This window comes from Globicephala melas, chromosome 1, assembly GCF_963455315.2.
Source record: "Globicephala melas chromosome 1, mGloMel1.2, whole genome shotgun sequence".
Lineage (NCBI taxonomy): Eukaryota > Metazoa > Chordata > Mammalia > Artiodactyla > Delphinidae > Globicephala > Globicephala melas.
The window spans coordinates 1617808-1632158 of NC_083314.1; positions in this window are offsets into that span (position 1 = coordinate 1617808).

Genomic DNA, 14351 nt, shown 5'->3' on the forward strand with positions numbered 1-14351 from the left:
ATAGAAAACTTGGAAAACAAACGAGGATGAAGAAGAGAAATTCTGTTTAGGATATAAGTTCCCAGGCGGCTTTCCCAGGCAAGAAATTTGCACTTCTCGGAATCTGACACGAGCCATTCATTGCCAGGGCTGGGTGGCATCTTAAAAGATAGTTTTTTCCAAACCTCTCAGTTTACAGGTGAAAGGAACTGAGGCCCAGAAGCCGACAGATGTGGCCAAGATCATCCCAGGACAAGAAGGCCCTAGAATCCATTTCCTGGGCTGGTCTCTGCCCATTGAGTCCCTTAACTTGGCTTGACCAAGGCAAGGAGCATGATTGTCTCTGAAGCAGGTCCTATACCAATGCACTTGACCTGCTGATAGGTTATAATACAATCCATCCTTTGTCATTGCTTGTAGCAAAGCAGGATCGCGCTCTGGAGGGCGAGGCAGGGACCGTGAGTGTATACTGAGTCTTGTGACTTTCCCCGAGCACCGCCACCTATAACAGGTGCGGCCGGAAAGGCCCCTAGTGCCAGCTGGTGACAAAGGCGGTGGGTGGAAGAGGCTTCTGGCCATTGCCGGGTTAGCACGAGCTTCAACGCTGCCTCTGAGGTCTGTTTGCAAGCGTGGTAGTGACTCCCGCCGCTCCCCGGGCCCAGATAACCCGGGGAGCGTGGCCACTGCTGAGAGGGAGGCGTGGAAGGTGGAGATGCGGCCACCGAGCGGGAGGTCCACACGTCCCCGGGGTCTGGGGCGCGGGTGACAGAGGCCAGACGCTGCAGGGCCAGAGACAGAGCCAGGCTGGGCGTCCGCCTCGCTGTGGCCAGAGTTTGGGCCGTGGGGCCCCTGCTCTGTAGGACATGGGGTCACTGTCCGTGTACCCAGAGCTCTGCCCAGGGCCCGGCTGACTGAGGTTGGGGGTAACAGGTGACACCCCAGCTCCAAGGCGGGGCGGGGTGGTGGCGATGGGAACAGCCGGTGGCCCTGCGTGGACGGAGAGCCGCCCCGGGATGGTGGGACGGCCCCCGGCAGGGCCAGTTCCAGCAAGGGCAGTGGGATATGGTAGGCGCTCACCCCGCTGACCCGTCGGCGTGGCAGGAGGGACAGCGGCCAAGTTTTCCATGCCCAGGCCTGAGCGCTGTCACCTGGGCCGGGGTGTGCTGAGCCACGGGACCGCCACAGTGGTGCTCCGTGGTGCTGCGCGGAGCCGCCTGGTGCCTGGAGCGCAGTATCCGAACGCTGACCCCCCGGGAGCTGACTGATGCCCTTCAATAAGCGGCGTAAACCAGCCAGCGTGCACTGCCTACGGCCAGGAGCCCTGCCCACAGCCCCCGCATCCCAGCACCGCTATCCTCCCAGTTCGCAGTTCAAGCTGAGGTTCCGCACTCTGGCCTCAGGGCCCTGGCTGAGTGGGGGCGGGGCTGGGAGGGGCCTGGACCCAGAGGTTCGCTGCCGCCGAGAAGGCAACTCTACCCCGGGCGGGAATGGGCTCCAGGGGAAAGACGAGGAAACACCTCCTGCTCGGACGTTCCCTCTTTCTCCTTTTATTTTTAATTTAAAAAAAATTTTTGGTTTTTGACCGTGCTGCACGGCTTATGGGATCTCAGTTCCCCAACCAGGGATTGAACCCCGGCCATGGCAGGGAGAGCCCGGAATCCTAGCCACTAGGTCAGCAGTGGTCCCTCTCCCTTTATCATAGAGGCTTTGCAGGGACGCACCCGCACGTCTAGAGCAGGGCTCAGAAGCCCAGCCGCAGTCACCGCGGCCACCGTCTTGTCGGCCCTGGACGCAGGCTCAGAAACGGGCCTTTCTCGGCCTCCTGCAACAGAAGCAGGAGCTGGGCGCTGGGGATCTTCATCTTCTCCTTGGCTTCCAGGACGTAGGAGGTCTGCGCGGCCAGGCAGCTGACCGCGGGGTCGGGGTCTTCCTGCATGTGCTTCAGGGCTGCAACACAGACACAGCGGTGCTGGGCAGGAGGGCCTGGGCCTGGGGGACGGGGGCTCGTGGGCAGGGGGACGGTGCTGTGCAGCAAGGGGCAGGACAACTTGTAGAGTGTAAGCAAGAGCTCCTCCTGGGGGTGCACACACCCAGTCACAAGCAGGACGTCCCTGGGCCCCTCCCTCCACCACGCCCCCCACTGACCCTGCGCCTGCAAAGGTCACAGCAGCCCCTGTGGTCCAAATCCAACGGGCCGCCCCAGCGTCTCTCTTCCTACACTCATGCTATGGTCACCATCATTTCCCGAAGCTTCTCCTCTTGGGTGACCGTGACGCTCCTCTCTTCTCGTCCCTCTTCCACTCCTCTGCCGGATTCTCTTTCCTAGACTCTCGCTGGGTCCCGGAATCCCGATGCTGACTGCGTGCCTGTCCCGCTGTGCGAGTCCAGGCAGGGCTGCAGCTTCCACCTGCCGTTCCAGTGCACGTCCCTGCCCACGGCCCAGCCCGCTCTCCCTGCGTCAGTGACCCGCGTCTGACGTCCAGTGGGACGGACCCCACAAGGCTTACTGACTCCACGTGTACGAGTCGAGCCACTGGCGTCCCCTCCACACCTGGTCCTACCTCTGGATTCTCCCCTCAGCCTCCGACGCCAGCACTCACCTGTTAGGAGCCCAGGAATCCACCCTTACCTGCACGCTCCACGTCAAATCAGCCTCCAAGACTGGCTAACCCCCTATGTCTTCGTCTCCATGACCCCATCACCTCTCCCTGGCCCCCGGCCCAGACCCAGTCCTGTCCCGGGAACTTATCCTCCGACCTGCCGCCAGGCGGTCTGTCAAAACTGCGCGGCCATTCGACCACGTGACCCCCTTGCTTAGTGCTTCGATGGCTCCCCGTTTCCTACAGCGTCAAGTCCTGCTCTTGTGTCCCAACCTCCACCAAACCATACGACCCAGCCTCCTGCTTCCTGCCCTGTGGTCCTGTGCCAGGACGGCACCCCGGCAGCCAGGAGCCAAGCCAGCCCGCAGATGTTTCCTTCTGCTCCGCACACTGTTTCAAACCTTCTAAATTAGTTGCCAATATAAACGCGGGAAATTGCACCTAAAATCAGGATTTCCACTTCCTATAGCGAAGTGGAAGATGTAGCGACCCTGAGCCCACGTTTTCTCATAGATGCAATCAGGGGGTCTCAGCCTTCTCAGGTGGGGACTGTGCCATCCGCAGAGGGATGGATGGAACTGTTGAGAGGATGAGGGGAAGGACACAGTTCCTCATGTCCTACTGATACCTGTGCAATCAAAACCTTATTTCTAATCGTCTGTGCCCAGAACTTGACTCTGGCTTTTATAGAAACACAGAGTACTTTTTATGGTTCAGATATACACTGGATTTTCTAGGGACGCAGCTACAATATAGATCAAAGCAAGACCGTACTTCACATTTTCAGAACTTCGCCAAAAATCGTCCATCACTTTGGAAGTCACATCACCAGCGGCAACACTTGTTGGGTCACTATTTGCGCCCCCAACACACGACCTGCGTTTGTAGCCGGTCCATCCGCGGGCAGGAGACCCCATGTCACATCTCCTAGAGGCGCTGGGCCGGGCGCGGCCACGCTTATATCACGGTCACATCCTGCCATGTTATCACGTCATGTTATGTTACATTCTATGAAAAAGTACTTTCATTTCTCCTCTGGAGCTAGGGTTTCATATCTCTTTACTTTGGGAGTCTGTAGAGGCGGTGATATTACCCACACATTTCACTTCAGGATAGTAAGGGGCTGTTGTCGAACGCGTGCTCTGTCGAGGCCGAGAAGCAGGGCCGGAGCTGCACCACGACCCTCAGCCCTCCAGACCCACCTGGCCTGCTTCTCTGCTTGACGTTACCTGTGTGGCCCGGAGGCATTTGAGTTTTCTGCTCCTGCTTTAATGGTTCCAAGCCACTTGTAGCTCCCCACATGCTGGGCTCTCCCGCCCTCATTTCCCATTATCAAGTCCTATCAGATGAGGTGGCCCAGGCCCCGGGGACAGAGTGAGAGCCCTGCTCCACGCCCCCTGTAGGGCAGCACCTCACCTGCACCCCTGAGCCCAGCCCTTTGCCGCAGTGTTACCTCGCCCTCCACTCCCCACTGCCCCCAGAGGACAGCTCTGCAGGAAGCCTTCCTTCAACCCCCAGACTGGGCTGAACGCGCCCCCACCTTGCATTACGAAGTGCATTTCTCTCTTTCAGTCTTTACTTGACTATTCCAGAATGATCCACCTGTGTGCCTAGTTCCCCAACTCAGACAGGAAGCAATGGGAGCAGGGTGGGGCAGGAGCCACATGTAGGTGCTGGGCGCAGAGTGGACGGCCAGTGGGCATCTCATCACCGCACCACTGCAAACCCGGAAGCCGCAGGAAAAAGACCCACACGGCTGGGTGCCCCGGCCTCCCTGCCCAGGAGCAGGCGCCGCGGGAGCCGCGACTTACCAGGGCTCTGAGGATGGTCCAGACGTCTTTCTCGGCAAATATCGCTTTGGGCTTTGACCAGCCCATCAAGGTGGCCGTAAGGCAGAGGGCGGACCGGGCAATCTGGAGAGCTGGGGAGGTTCAGTGCAAGATGTTACAGGGCAGGACAAGGAGGAGACCCCGAGGGGCATGGAGAGAGGAGACGGACGGCGGTGAGGTCAGCCCTGCGGGCACGGGACTCAGTGAACTCCGAGGGACCCCGGGTGGGAGGAAAGCCGGGCCGTCCTTTGGCTGTACCTGCACCCTTTCTCCTACCAATGAGAAGTTGAAAAATCAGGGTGGTAATGATTTTCCCAGTCGCTATGTTACTGTACGGAGACCCACCCAGCGCCCAAAACAGTTTCTCAGAGAAGAGATTTCCCCATCAGGGTCGGCTCTGCCAGAAATCTCCAAGCTGAGTTCCCTGGGAGGGACCCCCCCAACACCCTCCTCCACAAAGATAACGTCCCAGCTCAGCTGCTGGTTCAGCGCATCCTCACGCGCCCGTCAGAGCCTTGCCGGGCAAAGGAGCCGGGTGTGTGCAAGCCCATGTCAGCACTTCTCAGCTGCAGTTCACGCGCCCAGGCTCCCGGGCTCAGAGCCAGGCCATCCACTGCAGAACACGGACCGGTTCTGGGCCCTCTCTGTTCTGGACGCCGTGCTGCCTCCAATGGGGGCCTCCTCGCCCTGGGAGCCCATCTCTGGTCAGTGGCAAAGGGCAGAGAGCGGCTTGGAGAGAAGGCCAGTGATGCCTGGGGCCGGGAACCATGGGGGCACTCCTGGGAAAGGAAGTGTCACACCCACAGCTTTCCACTGTGCGCTGGTGGCCGGCCGGGGAGCCGGGGCTGCAGAAAAGCCCGGTGCAGGCGTCGGGTCACCCCGAGCCTCTAAGTGCTGCCCTCCAAGGTCAGAGACGGGAGCCTCCTTCAGCCCCGCCCCCGGTGCGTTCCCCTCCAGCATTCCGTGAACTTTGGGGACCCGTCCCCGCACTGGGGATTACCCCTCTGCGCCCCAGGCCTCTTCCTCCCCTGCCAAGGCTCCCCATCTGGGCATCCCACACTCGGTGGAGGCCGAGGGTTACCATTGTGAGATCCTGTATGTTGGCAAACCATTTCGCTCGGAAATGCTTCTGCAGATCCTTCAGGATGTCCTCTGTCTCGTGTTTCATACCTCCGACCCAAAACCAACAGTTCGGGGCAGGGCCTTAACAGGGAAAAAGGAACACGCCCTGCCCTCTCCCCTGCAAACGTCAGAGATCAAGAGGGTTTATAGGTGGGATGACGTTTGCCCAACAGAACAAGGAGGGTTCCCTGGTCCCTAGTGCCAGGCCAGTGGGTGGAGGGGGAGTGTGGCGGTGAGGTGCCTGGTCCTCTAGCAGCTGCTGCTCCTGTACCACGTTCCCCCCTCTACCCGCTGCGAAGCAACCAGGAAATACACCCTATTCACTCACAAAACGCCAAGTTCCTGAAACTCCCTTTGGGGGAGACTTGCCAATTCCTCTGGCACCTCTGTAAGTGTGTGTGGTGGTCTGTATCTTTGGTTTTCCTGGGGCAGAGAAAGCCTAGATCAGGGACGCCCTCAGTTTGTTCCGTGAGAAAGGAGCCTCCTTTTCCCAGCTTCACACCTCACGGCGGCAGTGGGACAGCTGGGAAACACTGAGGATTCAAGTTGGTCTCATAGGTGGCTGCAAGCCTAGCTCGCTGTTCTCCCAAGACTCTCCTGGAACCTCTGAAAAGAGGGCATTGCATCAGCACTGCACTTGGGGTTCATCTAGATAAAGCACATTTACAGCATTGCAGCTGTGAGAGAGGCAGGCCCTTTGATGCCCCCAGCACCACATGGGGTCTCCACGGTCGTCCTTGTCACTCCTACAAACCAGAGGGTCCCACGGCCACGGCCACGAGGCAATCCAGGCTCATAACACTTACCTCTATGAAGCACGAGGATTTTGAACAGGTCGTGCAGGGCCTCTAAGGCCCCCATGCTGATCTCCTGGTTGGGGTTCATGCAGAAGAGGCCTAGGGTGCCCATGAGCTGCCCGCTCATCGAGAACTCTGCCATGTGCTGCAGGAAGAGGACACTGGGTGCGCCCAGCCGTCCACAGGGGGCTCCTACCCCCACCCCCAGGGGCCACCATCCCCTCCCCGCCCATATCGCTCAACATCTGCTGTGGGTGCCCGCCCACCAGCTCCGCACTGTACTGGCAAAGGAGACCTTCCAAGTCAGCACGCAGGGGAGTGGAGCGGCCAGACCGCTGGGACACGGTAGCCAACGGGAGCTGTGGACCCAGCCCGGCTCTCTAGGCCAAGGTCCGCCACCAGGGCTGAGATGTGTGTGCCCGATTGGAGCTCACAGGCGCGGGGCGGGGGGGAGAAAAAGGCGCTCTGACCACCCTCCAGGGCCCCCTGCAGAGCCCCAGTTGGGCGTCCCATGTGCACAGAGGCAGGGGTCAGCCTTCCGCCGCCCCAGGCGCTCACCGACAGCTCAGGGAAATTGCAGGTAAGCCTCAGCAGCCAGGAGTCCCGGGTCCCCAAGGCCCGGGACTGTTCGTGCACTTTCTCCGACCATACCAAGCAAGGCAGGATGATCTGGAAGGAGAGCGAGGAGACCCCATCCACACACGTGGGAGCACCGCCCCCTCCCTTCTTAGTCTTTTTAGTGAGCGGGGACCACTCTTCGTTGCGGTGCGCGGGCTTATTGCGGTGGCTTCTCTTGTTGCGGAGCACGGGCTCTAGGCGCGCGGGCTCAGTAGTTGTGGCGCGTGGGCTCAGTAGTTGTGGCTCACGGGCTCTAGAGCGCAGGCTCAGTAGTTGTGGTGCACGGGCTTCATTGCTCCGCGGCATGTGGGATCTTCCCGTACCAGGGCTCGAACCCGTGTCCCCTGCCTTTGCAGGCGGATTCTTAACCACTGCGCCACCGAGGAAGTCCCTCCCTTCTCAGTCCTGAGTCCACATCCCCGACCCCCTTAACGACAAGCACGAGCCTCCTGCTGCAGCATGTAGGCCAAAGAAACGACAGGAGGGAGGCCTCAGCTGGCAGCAGACTTCACGTATTTCTAGTTTTCTGCAATGAACATGCTTTGCTTGTAAAATTAGAAAGAAAACAATAAACATCATTAAAAATGAAAAAAAATACAAGAAATGATACATTCCAAAAGAACGATGTCCCAACGTGGACACAGTTCCTCTCTAGATACGGCCCTCATCAAAGTTCTTTAGTAAGATATATGGGCAGGGACTTCCCTGGTGGTCCAGTGGGTAAGACTCCGCACTTCCAATGCAGGGGGCCCAGGTTCGATCCCTGGTCGAGAAACTAGATCCCACGTGCCGCCACAAAACCTGTGCACCGCAACTGCTGAGCCCACGTGCCACAACTAGAGAAGCTCGGGTGCTGCAACAAAGACCCAGTGCAGCCAAAATTAATTAATTAATTTTAAAAATTAGATATCTGGGCAATCTTGTCTCCTCATCTTTAGTCACACCTAATATTATATCCAAAATTATATTATCCTAATTAATTCCCGTCTTGCTCATGAAAGTTGGTTTCAGGTGACTCTGGGCTATTTCTCAAATTCACACTCACCCCTACGGGTGACAATTTATCATAACTGAGAATATTTGGGAGACTCTATGAAGACAGAGGGAGACACAGGAAACTGTCTCCGGGTGACAGTCACACCTGCGGAGGTTTGAGGACCGATGGCCTTTGGCTGGAGCGGCCCCCAACACACCAGATTTAACCCAGGACTTCAATTTCCCTGACTGCTGTGGACACTCACCTCCAGGAGGCTCTGCAGGGTGACCATGCTGGGCTCCAGACGCTCCAGCACAAGAGCCTGTAACATATCATCTAAGGCCTGGACGGTCTGGCAAGTGGGGGACGTGGGGTGTCAGAGGATGGACAGCTCCCTGGGGCACTCCATCCCCCTCAGACCCCTCCCACGGGGAAGGGAAGCCAGGCCAGCTCTGCCGCCACACTCCCAGCTTCCCAAGTGCTGGTCTTTCTTGACCTCACTGAAGCCCGGACCTGCTCCCCTGGCAGGCCAGAGAGCAGCAGTGGGCACTGGGCAGTTCTTGCCAACAAATACAGCCCCACGGGGCCCTCACCGTCAGCAATTCGTTCTCTAACGTTTTCGATCAAGGAAACTTCCAGCTTTAAAACTGAAAATTCTCGGGAAGATTTGGCCAAGTCTATTGGTCAGTAATTCCATAGAATCTGTGGGTTTATCGCCAGACCGTCTCCTCCTGAAACTGGGGCTGTCATGGAACTAGAGAAACGTAGTCCTCATGAGAGGAGGACGTGGGCTGCGTGCGAGCAGGAACCAACCCCGGGGAGATGGGGAGGGAGGCCTGGAGAAAAGAGGACGGTGGGTGGGTGGGCTCCTCGGGGGCAGACCAGCCCCGGCAGATAGGCCAAGGTGGGTACCTGGATGTAGAGACAAGCACTGTCCTTGCGGTCCAGACTGGGCGTGATGGGCGGCAGGGGGATGATGCTGGAGAGGCCGGCCTTGGCCAGGTCCAGCTTCTGGGACAGGTGGAGCAGCGGGTTCACCTGGCTGGAGGGGAGGGGAGGGGAGGAGCCACGGGAGGGCTTTGGAGGACAGGTTAGTGTCGAGGGCCCCGGGGGAGACTCTGCTCTGCCCTCTTTCTGCGGCACGGGAAACAGTGGGACCTGAGCCCCACACGCTTCCCTGCCAGGGAAGGGGGCCCCGGCTTCTTGGGGAGCCTTCCCCACACGGATGTCCTAACAGCTTTCTAACAGTGAAAGCTGGGGGCATCCCACCCCAGGAGGCTGGGAGGCCAGGTGGTGGTCATGGGCCCTGCCACCCACAGCCCAGAGCTCAGGTCCCCAAGCCTTGCCCTCCTCACAGCCCCAGTGCTCCCGCAGCAGAGACCCTGCGGCTCGGGGGAGGGAATGGCCTGGGGAACCTCAGGACCGCCATGCAGAGCATGGCTTGCGGACGCACGGTGCTGACCAAGGCCTCCGTGGATTCTTCAAGGATTAATGTCTGGAAGGGCCAGGAGGAAAGGAGAATTCCTCTCAGAGAGGGACGCCAGCCCCGGCTCAGGAACTTCAGCGTGTCGACGTCGAACTAGGATGGAGGGACACTCAAACCTCTGCCCGCGGCCCCCCTGCCGCCCGCCCCCAGACCCTGCCCCACGCCGGGCGCAGGCCCTGCCCTGGCGTTCACCGTGGCCCGGCCCCTCCGTAGGCGTCCGGGGACGGGGGCCCACGAGGCAGATACTTTTGCCCGGCACCTGTCCGGTGGCCTGGCCGCCTAAGAGGCCAAGTCAGGCAGCTTCCAAGCCAGGGCTAATATCCAAAACCCAAGGAAGCGTGAGCCCTCGTTTTTTCCTACTTTCCTCCGCAGCTCTCAGAAAGCTCCAGAGAATTTCCTTACCACCTGTTCTTGTCCCAGAGATTCCAGAATACGCTCACAGGCTTCCCTTTCCGACTGGCGCAGTCCCGCAGCTGGGAGGAGGCCCGGCTGATTCCCCCGGTGCAACAGGAAAGCAGAAACCCCCTCCCCCCACCCTCGGCCAAGAGGGCTCCGCAGCCGTCGGGGGCCAGCGTGGGTGCCCCAGCTCCAAGGACTAGCTTCTCCAGGCCTGTGGCCGAGAGTGGACCTCAGGAGCCTCTGTGGAAAGGCAACCACGTGGGGACTTGGTTAAGAGATTTTCTGCATCAGGTACGGCCGGGATAGGACAGCAGTGGAAAGAGAGAGTCCTTTAAGTCACCCCCAGGAGCCGCAGATAGAAATCCCTGAACGGGAGGGGACTGGAAACGTCAAATCAGCCTCAGCATCTCCCCTGACGACTGGGCTGGTGTAACCCTCGGGCGAGCCTCTCTGAGCAGGTACCCAGGTGTGGACACAGAGACCGGGGGAGGGGGTGAGGCTAAGAATAGGCCTGCCCACCCACGGCCGTCGGGAGCGGGTGAAGCAAGACGACGGAGGCGGTGGCAGCCCTGGGACCCGAAGCAACACCGGCCACTAAGCCTGAGGTCAGGCCATTTCTCACCGCCCTGCCACAGAGCACCCTGGGTGTGCAGGTGGGGTTCAAGGCACGGCACAGCCGCTACGTTTCAAGGGCCGGAATTCAGGGCCCTGTGCTTTACGCGCCCTGCGACCTTCCCGAGTTAAAGTCCCTCAGCTCGCTTCCCCGTCTGTACAGTGGAGAGGATGACCGCCCCTGTCACTGCTGTGAGGATTAAATGAACGACAGCATGATAATGATAAATAATAAATGAAAATAATAAATAATGGACACAGGATAATGATAAATAAAGGAGAAATCTTGAGCAAATTAAATTCTCCTTTAACTCGGGGATGATAATCACAGTGTCTATCACTGTTATGATGGTTAAATGAATTCATTCACGTAAAAAATTTAGAACGGCCTCTGGCCCGCGGTAGGAAATCAGTAAGTGCTTTCTCCTTCACACATGTCACTGAGCACCCTTCACGTGAAATGTGCTCTTTCAGGCAGAGCTTACAGACGTAGCGTGGACATATCAACAGGTCCCTTCACGGGACATTGTTTCGTGTCCTTGTGAAGGAATCACTTCTGCGTCTGCTCGCACGCTTTTGTGTGTATGCATACAAACGTATGTATGTGTACGTACACGCAGGAGGTCAGAGAAAATCTCACTGACTGAACCTGAGTGGCCCTGGAGGCCGTGAGAAGCCAGCCCTACAGATACCTGGGGAAAGAACTTTCTAGGCCAGAAGAGCAGCCCTCGCAAAGGCCCTGGGGCAGGACCACGCCTGATACGTTCCTGCAACAGCCCGGAGGCCTGGAGCCTGGAGTTGGGGGAGCGGGGACAGCGGCCAGCCACGAACGCAGAGCGGTCAGGGCACAGGTCAGGAGGGCCTCGTGAGGCCACGGTAAGGATGGCTGTAGGGACTCTGGCTTTTGCTCTGTAAGGGATGGAGCCCTGGGTAGGTTCCCGGTAAAACAGTGGCAGGGGGTCTGTTTTGTTCAACAGAATCACCCTGGCCGTTGAGTTGAGACTAGTTGAGACTAGAGGGACGGTGTGGAGTGTGGCAGGGGGTGCACGGTAATAATCTAAGGGAGGGGTGATGGGGGCTGGGACCAGGGCAGGTAGGAGAAAGCGCTCAGACTCTGTATCTATGCGGAAGGCAGGACCAAGAAGGGAGAGCAGTGAGCTGGGTGTGAGAGAACACAGAAGCGCAGATGTGGAGCCTGAGGGACTGCACGAGTGGGTGGGGCGGGTCTGGGGCTAGCAGCAGAGTCCGGAGGGAGCGCAGCTGGGACGCCTACGAGGCATCAAAGTGGAAATGTCACCGGGCAGCTGGATTTAAGAGTTGGGAAGTCAGGGGTGGGATCCGGGACTTGCTGACACACCGGTGGGCCTAGAGGTCTGCCGTGGCTCTCCTGAACGGTCAAGAGCCCCAGACAATGTCCTGGCCCCCATCCAGCTCCAGGCCCCTCAGGGAGGCAGGTCTCAAAAGGGACAGGCACGCAGAGACCAGAGCTGCGACTGGGCGGCCAGGAGTGGGCAGACTCGTGCCGATCAGTGAGTCGCCAGCGAGGGCTGGGCAACCAAGCACCATCACCTCTGAGCCGCTGGGAGCTGAGACAGAGCCCCTTCCTGGGCTGACTCACCTGCTAAGTTAGGGTTCCAAGAGACACGGTCAGCCAATGGTGAAAAGGTGACCTTGTTGGGAGGTGAGTCCATCTGCACACTCGGGGCGGCAGCCAGGGCGGGCTGCAGAAAAGGAAAGGCAACTGGCTGAGCGGTGCCCCCTCCGGTCCCACTGCCGGCTCCCCACTCCCTCCCCCTGGGAAGTGGGGACCCTCTGAAGGGCTCTGCTTCCTCCCCACCTCTCTGCATGTGGATGCTTCAGACTCAGAGGTGGCCTCCCATCCCTCTGCCTTGGGAGGCTCGCTGCTGAAATCCTGAAGCCCCCGACCCCTTGCCCAATTCATAATCCCATTCTGCCCTGCGGTTGGGGGGCTAACAGCCCCCAGATGTCTGCCCAGGTCCTGCCTGGGAGCAGGAGGGAAGTGCTGCCTGGCCGCGTCTCCCACGCTGGACACTGGGTCCCCAGCCGGGGTGCCCACTGCCCCTGCCCCCAGAGGACCCTCCAGGGGCCCGTCTCCTCCTGCCGCCCCGTCCTGCTCGCTGGACTTGGTTGCTCCCTTTGCTGGGGAGCTTCCCCCTCGGCATGCACCCTGGGGACACTGGTCATGGTTTCCCTGGGCCTCACTCCTTATAATGGTCTAAAACACAGAATCCACAAAATCTGGGCCGTGATTCACGACTCAGTTTGGTGGAAGAGGTTCAGGTCTGAGATTGGGATGCTCACACTTTTCCAGAGACCCTGGGCTGTGTCCCCTCGGAGCCCACCCCAGAATGGAGCGCCCCGGCCCCCAAAGCCGCAGTCCCTGGAGCCCAGGGAGGGCAGAGGGCACAGTGAGGCCAGCCCACCAACGGGCATCTGCCCAGCCTCACGCCCTGCCCCGGGGCCGCCGCGAGGGCCAGCGGAAGGGACGCCTCACCTGACACTTGGTGCCTCAGCTCTGGGGCCCATGCCCATCCTGGGCATCGAGGCTCCAGGGGCCGCTGCGCTGGGTTCCAGAGCGGCCCCTGCAGGGCAGGCATGGAGGTAGCCCATGCGAGCTGCCCTCCCCGCCCCGTTGTGACCTGGGCAGTCCGCCCCCCCCCCCCGCCCCCGACCTCAACCAGCTTTGGAGAAGAGGGGCCGTTTCTCCCCCCAGAACGGCTCTGAGGAGGCTCAGCCCCTCCCATCGCTGAGCACAGTCTCGGAACCCCCAGGGGCTGCCGTGGCCCCGGGTCCTTCTCGGGGAGGGACCCCCAGAGCCCAGCTCCTTGGGCCCCGGGCGTAGGGGGACCAAGGAGCTTCAACTCCTGCTTCCATCCTGCCCGGGGACGCAGAGAGCTTCCCCCCCACCCCACCCCCCGCCCCCCAGGGACCTGGCCAGATCCTCTGCTCACGAAATTCAGCACAAAAGAACCTTCCTCACCAGCTCCGCCTCACAAAGACAGACTTTATTGGAGTAACTGGCACGGAAACCCCACCGCCGAGAACACAGCCACTTCTCAGGCGCACCAGGCATCACACAGGACCAGTAAGTCAACGCGAAGGACTCGCGGGCGTGGAGGGCGCACTCCGCGAGGACCCGGGGCGGCAGGGGGCAGAGGCTGCGCTCAAGGGCAACGCGCTCAGACACCCACCGCCACGGAACAGCGCCCAAAGTCAACACGACGGGGCAGGTGCTCCCAGAGCCAGGATGCTGCGGGCCGGGAGCACGGGGATGCAGGCTTCCCCTCAGGCCCCTCCCTCCTCCCGACCCCTGGGCCAGGCCGCCCTGCCCCAGGCAGCGGGAGAACTGTGCCTCGTCCGGGCCAGGCCTCAAAGTTCTTAGAGCCTCGAGCTGTCTGTGTAGCCCCCGTCCTACAGACAGAGGACGCCATGTGGGCAAGGTCAGTGCCTGGTGCGCCCAAACCTCCCAGCCTCAGCTCAGCGGCTCTCTCCTGGGAGCAGGACCCCTATCTGGGGATCCGACCCGGCAGCAAAGGCCCAAGGATGAGAGCCCGGGACCACGGACGGTCTTAGCACAGCCAGCTTCCGGGCCTCAAGTCTCAGCACTAGGATGACTCATTAACACCCTGCAAGGCGGGTGTCCCCATGTCTGTAAAAACAAGGACTTGCCCTCCTTCAAGGAAATCCAGTCTCGGGGCAGCACAGCCGAGTGCGGGAAGGAGCAATGACACCTCCGGCCCTGGGAACGCGCCACAGGGGGCGCCCTTCCAGAAGCACATGTAAAGCGCTGGTTTTTAGGATGACGACGATGAAAAGACATCAGAGGAAGTGGGGCGGTTGCAGGGGGAGCGGGCGGTGGCCTGCAAGCCCTCAAGAGGCCCAGAGAAGGTGGTCAGCTCCCGGCCAGGGCCT